We start from the raw sequence: 10196 nt of genomic DNA on the forward strand, positions 1-10196 counted from the left end.
CATGAATCAGAAACCTCTGTTTAATTAGTGCAATCTTTAATTTGGATCAACTCTTTACTATAATACTTTCCTTCCATATGACTCTCAGGAGGTTTCTGTGGTCCTTGCTTTGCTATATGGGTAAAATCTAATAGAAACCTAGCTGAACGCTATTGTGTCTACAGTCCAGGAAAATCAATTGAAAAAGATCTATATTCCCTTGTAAAAACTATATGCCTGAAATTTACATCCTGCTATTGTGAATTCCTTTGGAAAGTTGACAAACTTCATATTAGCTTAAAACTAAAATGTCCTATTTGTCAAGAACTTGGAAGAATGACTTTCCCTATGACTAGCTAAAAAAGAAATGGTGTACATGTTTCTTTATATTATTTCTCTGGACATAAATTAGGTTTACATGAGAGAAGGATGTCTAAATTTGTATTCCAAATAATGTAGCAAAGAATTTCAAAGCTGATGCACAGATTGGAGCAATATCCACAACCATTTTTATTATAAATTCATAAAATCCTTCAGATAAAATGTGTCTCTATTTCTTTTTTCTCTCTCTTTCTCACTATGTCTCCTTTGCATTCTTTCCACTGCCAACCTCTCCCCTTCTCATATCTTCACATAACCACACATGCGTGGACACAGGCACAGAAACACATCACAGCTTCAAGGGAAGAGGAAGCCATCCTGTGAGCATTGCAATCAACATTTTCCCTCTTCATTTCCTTTGCTCTATTTTTCTAGAGCAAAAGGCTCACAGAAATAAAGGTCAATAGGTTCCAAATCTGCTTCCAGCTCTACAGTTCCCAATTCTAAAGACATCCATCAAAGCACATAAGTAGGACAAATCTGCATACTCATTGGAAATCAAGAATAAGTTCCTTTTCATGTTGAAAAACCAGAGGAATCCATGCAGGACTCAGTCTTCTGGTTGTAGCACTGCCACAACTGAGGACCACAAACTGGGTGACTGAAAACATCCGAAATGCATCCTTTCACAGCCTGGAGGCTCTGAAGGAGAATTCATTTTGTGCTTTTCTCCTGGCTTCTGGTGTTGCCAGCAGTCCTTGCTGCTCCTTGGCTTAAAGATGCGTCACTCAAATCTCTGCCTCCATGGTCACATGGCATTCCCTCGGCGTGCCTGCCTCCAATTTCCCTCTCTTGTAAGGATACCAGTCATTAGGTTAGGGCCCATCCTAATCCATTATAACCTCATTTTAACTTGACTATATCTACAAAGACCCTACTTTCAAATAAGGTCATATTCATAGGCATGCGATTTTTGGGGGGACACTATACAATGCAGTACCCAACACATGGAATGAGAACTTGAGAGGTGATCCACCTCCTAGTGAACCCCTGTTTTGCTTCTGCAAGCAGCATAAGAGACCACAACAGTACAGGCAAGGACTGAAAGCTTATTCACATGCCAGTGGCCACACCAAGCAGAAAGTTGGCCAAAAAAATGAGGAGAACCTGGCTTCCTTTAGTAGGAAATACTTTCAGGCAGAGACCTGGCCATGACCTTTGGGAGACCTCCAAGATTTGATTCCTCTTATCAAAAAGCAATGAGCAAAACCCAGACATATCTGGTGGTGGTAGGATATAGGAGTTAAGCTCACTCATTACGCATAGTAAGCACTCAATAAATGCTAGCCATTGTTACTACTGCATGAGAATCTCTTCAAGACATATTGTTAAATTAAAACTGCACATTACTGAACAATTAATGCACCATGATTAGTTTTATAAGGAGAAAAAGAAACCCACAATGCATTCTGTATGTACAAGCATGCTGTAAATTTATAAATTCTCCTAGACCGAGGGCAAGAGGAATGCACCAAAGTCATAGCAGCTGTTATCCCTGAGAAATCAAGATGGGATGGTGACTTGGAAGATGAAGAAAAACTCACATTTTACCATTGTTCTATTTTAATATACACAATTATAATATTTACAATAAAATATATACTCAGTACTTCCTTGGGTAATTAAAAATTATTTTAAAATGTTCAGTTTCACTAAGAATCAAAACATGCAAATTAAAAAAACAGAAAGGTGTTATTTTTGTTCATCAGAGTGGCTAAAGTTTCAGAGATTTGTAATTTCCAGGGCTGGTAGGCATTTGAAAAATTAGCATTCTAATATTATCTGAGTAATGTAATTGTTACATAGTTGTAGGAGGAAATTCGACATTATCTTTCCAAATTTAGATGTGTTTACATTGTAACTCAAAAGTGTCTATTCTGGAAATACATTCCAGAATGTACTTTGTGTCTGCTTCAGTGCCTTGTATTACTTAGTGCATATGTTTAATAAGGGCCTTTTGAATTGCATTTTACTAAAAATGAATATTTTGCTGGTGGTGTGTTATTGCAATACATGATAGTTAAGTGGAAAAGCAGACAGAAAGCTAATGTTTTTATGTGTCTTCTGTGTTATAGGTCCTAGAGTAGGCTTGGAATCCATACTACAATAGCCTGGTAAATTATTCCATCCTTGCTATAAATTTTTTAAATGAGACGAACAAAGGGTAAGTTCAGGGACACCTAGATAATAAAAGGCTGAAGTGATATTTAAATTAATTTAGGATCTAAGCCCATAAAAGTCATTGTTATGACATAAAAACACTCAATTTTCTAAGCCCAGATAATCCTAGTCTATAACAATGTATCTCCATGGCCCAATATACCAAGATAGAGTGCATATAGTGTGTGTAAGTCTTAGAAGCACATCAACCACTTATGAAATAATTGCATTTGAATTGTGCTATAATTCAGTTTGGGATTGTTTAACCATTGCCTGAAATTATAAGACTATAACATTGAGAGAGTTGGCATCCATAAGATAGAAAAGGCAAGCGTAAGGAGAACAGAACTATCATTTAAAAGACTTCCTTTTAAGAGAGGGTCTTGCTCTTTCGCCCAGGCTGAGTGGAGTGGTGCGACCATAGCTCACTGCAGTCTTGAGATCCTGAGCTCAAACGATTCCCCTGCCTCAGCCACCTGAGCACCTGGGACTACTGATGTGCACCACCTCATCTGGCTATTTTTTCTTTCTTTCTTTTTTTTTTTTTTTTTTTAGATAGGGTCTTGATGTGCTGCACTTGAACTTGTGGCTTCAAGTGATCCTCCCAACTCAGCTTTCCAAATAGTTCACAAGACTATTTTAATGAAGCAGTATTGGAATATGGATGGATTTCTTTATAGGATTTAGCAAAATCAAATACGGAAAGTTAAGTTATGTTTTTATTTTTCCAGTAGTTCCAATGTGAGAATGTTGCAGGATGCATATAGAGGGAAGATCTTAAAAACCAAATTAACATCCAGATCCAGATAACCAACAGCACAAACCATGTCTCCTCCAACTCCTGCAGACATATGAATGTGAAAATCAAACTCATTATTTTTCCTGAAGAATGTGATATGGGAAGCAGAATAATGGTGCCCAAAGGCTGTCCACATCCTAATTCCCAGAACCTGGAACCTGTGAATATGTCACCTTCCATGGCAAAAGGGACTTTCAAATATGAGACTAAGTTAAAGATCATGAGATGGAGAGATTATCCTGCATTATTGGCAGGGGAGGCCAATATATCACAAGGACCCTCATCGGAGGAAAGCAGGAGTCAGAGCTGGAGATGGTGAGGTGGCTGTGGATGCAGAGACTAGAATTCTGCAAGACCATGAGTCAGGGAATGCAGGCAGTCCAGAGAAGCTGGAAACAGCAAGAAAATGGATTCTCCCTGAGAGCCTCCAGAAGGAACGCAGCCCTACTGACCCACCGTTGGCTTCTGACCTCCAGAACTGAAAGAGAATAAATTCATGTTGCTTTAAGCCACTGAGTTTGTGATAGTTTATTACAGAAGTGGTAGCAAACGAACACATCTGTCATCCTTCTTATAACAGTAGGAAAAACTGTAGGAAACGAGGAGCTTCTTTAAAAAGGGTAATTGAGGACGATTTTATGAAAGAGCCATTTTCAAGGTGCGGGCAAAGTTGAAGAAAACCTACAAGTGACAGTGATGCACCACTGTTTCAGCCACGTCAGGGAGACATTCAGACTGGACAGTTTCTGGCACCCAGAGGGTAGCAGGAGAGCCGTTGGCCACTGTCGGCCTGCAACCTGGCATGGAGGCAGCCACGGGTAAGTGCCCTCACCTCCCCATCCTCCCACACTTTGATCCTTTACTGGTGCTGCTGCTTGGCCAAACCCAACTAGAAGCCACAGCACTAGGGCCCCGTTGAAATGGTACATGAAGATCAGCCCCACCGGGCACAGGGTGGAAAGGGAAAGAATAGAGGACACATCTGGTCTTTTCCTACGTTCCGGATCGTGGTGAATGGCTCCACCATCACCCAGCCACTCGTCTGGAAGCCTGAAGTCCCCTTTGCCGCCTCCTTTTCCTCCCGGCTTCAACAGGAAGATTCAGCTCACACAGTCACACAGGTTCGCACTAAGTCTCTTACCTCTCTGTACCTCTGCTTAGTCACAATCCCTGCACTGGCCCTGTCAGAACTAACCACTGTCATGAATGAACAGTTATCATTCTTCTCATGCAGTTCTTTATATCATTACTAGATTATCCCTAAACGATTCAGAGCTCTTCACATGCTTTAAACTTAATACAGACATGATAGAAGGATACAAATGATAGCTTCCTGGGGATGATATTCAGTAATTTGTGGAATTTTTGTATACACATTTGTTTTATATAATTGCGTAATTTTATGTAATTGTAATTATATAATTTTATATAATTGAACCCCATCATAAATATATGGACATATAGGAACATATTCCTAGGTGGGAGAGCTAATTAGTCTATTGTCACTACTGTATAGAACCCGCTGTAAATTTTAAGAAGTGATACTTATCATGATGCCCTGAGAGGATAGTGGCTCAACTTTTCTTTCTTTTATTATGCTTTACGTTCTAGGGTACATGTGCAGAACATGCAGGCTTGTAACATGGGTATACACGTGCCATGGTGGTTTGCTGCAACCATCCCCCCATCATCTACATTAGGTATTTCTCCTAATGTTATCCCTCCCCAATCCCCTCACCCCCTGCTATCCCTCCCCTAGCGCCCCCACCCCCACAGGCCCCGGTGTGTGATGTTCCCCTCCCTGTGTTCGTGTTTCTCATTGTTTGACATCTATTTATGGGTAAGAACATGTGGTGTTTGGTTTTCTGTTCTTGTGTCAGTTTACTGAGAATGATGATTTCCAGTTTTATCCATGTTCCTGCAAAGGACATGAACTCATTTTTTATGGCTGCATAGTATTCCGTGGTGTATATTTGTGACATTGTCTTTATCCAGTCTATCATTGATGGGCATTTGGGTTGATTCCAGGTCTTTGCTATTGTAAACAGTGCCGCAGTAGACATATGTGTGCATGTGTCTTTATAACAGAATGATTTATAATCCTTTGGGCATATACCCAGTAATGGGATTGCTGGGTCAAATGGTATTTTTATTTCTAGATGCTTGAGGAAACGCCACACTGTCTTCCACAATGGTTGAACTAATTTTCACTCCCACCAACAGTGTAAAAGCATTCCAATTTCTCCACATCCTCTCCAGCATCTGTTGTTTCCTGATTTTTTAATGATCGCCATTCTAACTGGCATGAGATGGTATCTCAATGTGGTTTTGATTTGCATTTCTCTGATGACCAGTGATGATGAGCTTTTCAAAACATTTAAAAAAAAAAAGCCAAGATATTTTCAAAATCTGTTATAACCAGAAGCCAAAGGAAAAGAATCAACAAACAGCAGGAGTGTGAGTTGAACGTCATGGCCGCAAATCTCCATTTACTCACTTCACACAACTCAGTAGCATTCCTAGGATTTTCCTTTTTTGACTAAATACGTGCTGTAATTCTCCACTTGAGAAAACTTGAACTTATCCTGCTGCTTGGCAAGTTTATGGGGTGATGACTTTGAGATACGGAAGCATTATAAAGCAGAGCATTTGCTAGTATTGTTGTCAGAATTGGGAGAACTTTTGACAATAGAGCTAAGGCCAGAAAACAATGCCACAAGGAAAATACGTTGAATTGATAGGCTCTTCTGCTTACATCACTCAAAACACAGTGCTTTAAAATGACATATGTGATGTGGTTTTCTTGATTATAGAGCAGTATCATACATTACAGAATTTTAGAAAACATATTAAAGCATTTAAGGAAAAATATTCTTCAAAAAACAGTATGATAGAATTCTTTCCAGAATAGTTCTATAAATACGCTTACTTGAGATAGGGGCTCATTCTCTCTGTTACAATTTTGTTTCAATCAGTTCTTTTCATAAGGCATCATGATAAGTACGCCCATGCCATCAAAATCCAAAAAAATCAATAAGGATTTTTTTTTTTTTTTGAGGTGGAGCCTTGGTCTGTTGCCCTGGCTGGAGTGTAGCAGCACAGTCTCAGCTTACTGCAACCTCTGCCTCCTGGGTTCAAGCAATTATCCTGCCTTAGCCTCCCCAATAGCTGGGACTGCAGGTGTGCATCACCATGCCTGGCTAATTTTTTGTATTTTTAGTGGAGACAGGTTTTCACTATTTTGGCCAGGCTGGTCTTGAACTCCTGACATCAGGTGATCTCCCTGCTTTAGCCTCCCAAAGTGCTGGAATTACAGGCATGAGCCACCACACCCAGCCCAATAGGGGTTTTTAAAAATGCCCATCGACGATAGACTGGATAGGGAAAATGTGGCACATATACACCATGGAATATTATGCAGCCATCAGAAACGATGAGTTTGGGTCCTTTGTAGGGACATGGATGAACCTGGAAACCATCATTCTCAGCAAACTGACAGAAGAGCAGAAGATCAAACACCGCATGTTCTCACTCATAGGCGGGTGTTGAACAATGAGAACACATGGACACAGGGAGGGGAGCGCTACACACTGGGGTCAGTTGGGGGGAAATAGGGGAGGGAGGGTGGGGGGTGGGAAGCTGGGGAGAGATAGCAAGGGGAGAAATGCCAGATGTAGGTGATGGGGAGGAAGGCAGCAAATCACACTGCCACGTGTGTTCCTATGCAACAATTTTGCATGTTCTTCACATGTACCCCAAAATGTAAAATGCAATAAAATAAATAAATGGGAAAAAAAAAAATGGCTCAATAGGTGGTATCATCACAATTTATTAACCAATAAGAAAAAAAGACAAGGCTGGGCATGGTGGCTCACTCCTGAAATCCCAGCACTTTGGGAGGCCAAGAAGGGTGGATCACAAGGTTGGGAGATACAGACCATCCTGGTTAATATGATGAAACCCTATCTCTACTAAAAATACAAAAAATTAGCCGAGCATGGTGACACACGCCTGTAGTCCCAGCTACTTGGGAGGCTGAGGCAGGAGAATCGCTTGAACCAGGAAGGCAGAGGTTGCAGTGAGCCAAAATCATGCACTCCAGCCTGGGTGACAAAGCAAGACTCTGTCTCACAAAATAGAAGGAAGGAAGGAAAGAAGGAAGGAGGGAGGGAGGGAGGAGGGAGGGAGGGAAGGAAGGAAGGAAGGAAGGAAGGAAGGAAGGAAGGAAGGAAGGAAGGAAGGGAGGGAGGGAGGGAGGGAGGGACAGAGGGAGGGAGGGAGGAGGAAAAAATACTACCACTATTTCTCTCCTTACTCCAAAATAAACTCTAGATAATAAAAAATTTAAGTATTAAAAAATGAAAACATAAAGGTACTAGAATCCAGCTTTAGATGAATATGTATGATTTTGAAGTGAGGAAGTGTTTTCTAAACACGCCACAAGACCAAAACTCATAAAGGTTAAAATTAGACCATAAAATATCAACTTCTTCATGAAAAAAAATGAGCCAAACTGAAAGGAAAATGACAAAAGAGGGATAAAGATTTGCTGGCAATGGGTTAATATGCAAAGAATGCTTACAGTCAAAATTAGTTAAACGACTTAAGGGGTCCTTTCCCAAAAGGTTAGTACGTGTTCAGTATGACATGGTTGAGATTTATCAAAATAAATAAATAAATACATAAAGAGGAAGACAGCTAAAGAAATCAAAGATAGACAACCAAGGAAATGCAAATAAGTGTTTGCTGTCAGGTTGCCAGATTGTCAATGGTTGGTAATATTGATCGGACCCAGTGTTGATGAGTGTGTCGGAAAACGGGCACAGACATGGCTGCTCACAAGTCACATGATCACACTGAACTTTAAGTGCGACGGAAAGTTCCATTTTATTATGTCCAGAGAAAGAGAGGACTGGTGGGTTCATCAACAGCGCTAACGACTACTATACTGAGTGTTGTAATACTTAATGAATACTTAACATGATTTTTTACTTTCACCTTTGTACCTTTCAGTACCATTAAATTCGTTCTACAATTAACGTACGCCTTAAAACAAAAAAGTTAGTGAGATGGTTTGGATATGTGGCCCTGCTTCAATCTCATGTTGAATTGAAATCCCCAGTAGTGAAGGTGGGGCCTGGGGAAGGTGATTAGATCACGGGGGTGGATTTTTTATGAATGATTTAACAACATCCCCTTGGTGTTATCCTTGTCATAGTGAGTGAGTGACTTCTCAAGGGATCTGGTCATTTGAAAGTATGTGGCACCTCCCACTCTTTCTCCTGCTCCTTCTTTCCCCATGTGATATGCTGGGTCCCCCTTTGAGTTCTGCCATGATTGGAAGTTTCCTGAGGCCTTACCAGAAGCTCATGCTGCCATGATTCCTGTACAGCCTCCAGAACTGTGAGCCAACTGAATCTTTTTTTAAATAAATTACCCAGTCTCAGATAGCTCTTTATAGCAATACAAGAATGGACGAATTAACCCATTTAGTAAAATAACATTATAAAAACAATTTAGCAGCTACTCAGGAGGCTGAGATAGGAGAATCATTTGAATCCAGGAGGCAGAGGTTGCAGTGAGCTGAGATCATGCCATTGCACTCCAGCCTGGGTGACAGAGCGAGTCTTCATCTCAAAAAAATAATTAAAATATTTCTGTAATAACTCATTGTGTAGTGGAATCATAATTTAGCAACCCAGTGCCCTATTTTGGACATTTGACCTTTTCCAAAGGTTTTGCCATTATAAATAACACTATGACAAATATTTAGTATTGCAAAATAGCTTTACTTCATTTCATTAACATAGATTGCTATCAGCAGAATTAGCAGATGAAATAGCATCTGCATTTTCTGACTCTCCTTTTCTTATCTTTCATACAACAAAACATAAACTTCATGAAACAAAATGAAAGACAAGGCGAACAAGGAAACTCTGATATCTGGAAAAAAATGCCTTATATTCTTCAGCAATCTGTTGATTTTTTTTTTTTTTCAGAGCACTGCAGTTTTACAAGCTTTATGAGCAATTTTACAAGCAGTGGGGAAAGAGACAAAGGAGACACAGTTAAGTGACCTTCATCTTACCCAAAAAATCAGAGCGTATACCCAGCGTATATATCAGGCTCAGGCTACCTGAGCCCCTTTTTCCAGCTCCTCCGCTTCAGAAGCACATCTGTAACTTTGGGCCACTTGCTTAAACTCCCCAAGCCTCAATTTATTGACTGCAAAAGAGATTAAAACACTCACCCCTCAGTGATGTAAAATAAATATTTTGGAGAAGTCTATTAAGGGCTAACTCTCTTGCAGCAATTGTTCCAGCTGCTTTTGTTGGTAATTTAATAATGTTGGTTTAAGAAACCGTTGCCAAGAATAGAAAGAGTCCTGAGTTCCGCTGGACAGAGAAGAAAGAGAATCAATGCATTGATTAGAGCACATTACTGTGTATGTTTCAGAACAATCTTCTTCCTACTTCCCACTCCCCTCCAAAGCCCGGGGAGCCAGCCAGTGCTAGAGAAAAGATTCTGAAAGAGACAAAGATGAATTTAAGATTTGCAAGTTTCCAAATTCATCGTTAAGCAAGGATTGATCTCCTTCTTTCTAAATCATTGGTTTTTACTCACAGCAATTTGGGCTCCTAGGAAACAGTTTTGATTGTCACAACCTGGGATGTTATGGAGGGCATGACACTAGCATCTCTTGGTAGAGACCAAGGTTGCTGCTGTTCTATGATGCACGGACCTGTCCTCCCCCAACACCACACACAGAATCATCCAGTCCAAATTGTCGATACTGTCATTACTGAGAAACCCTGTTCTACACTGATGTATCCTAAAATTTGATTCCATTTTTCTCTATTTAGTAATCTATTTTATC

The sequence above is a fragment of the Sapajus apella genome, unplaced genomic scaffold (genome assembly GCF_009761245.1).
Source record: "Sapajus apella isolate SASKATOON/1434 unplaced genomic scaffold, GSC_monkey_1.0 scaffold10, whole genome shotgun sequence".
Classification (NCBI taxonomy): domain Eukaryota; kingdom Metazoa; phylum Chordata; class Mammalia; order Primates; family Cebidae; genus Sapajus; species Sapajus apella.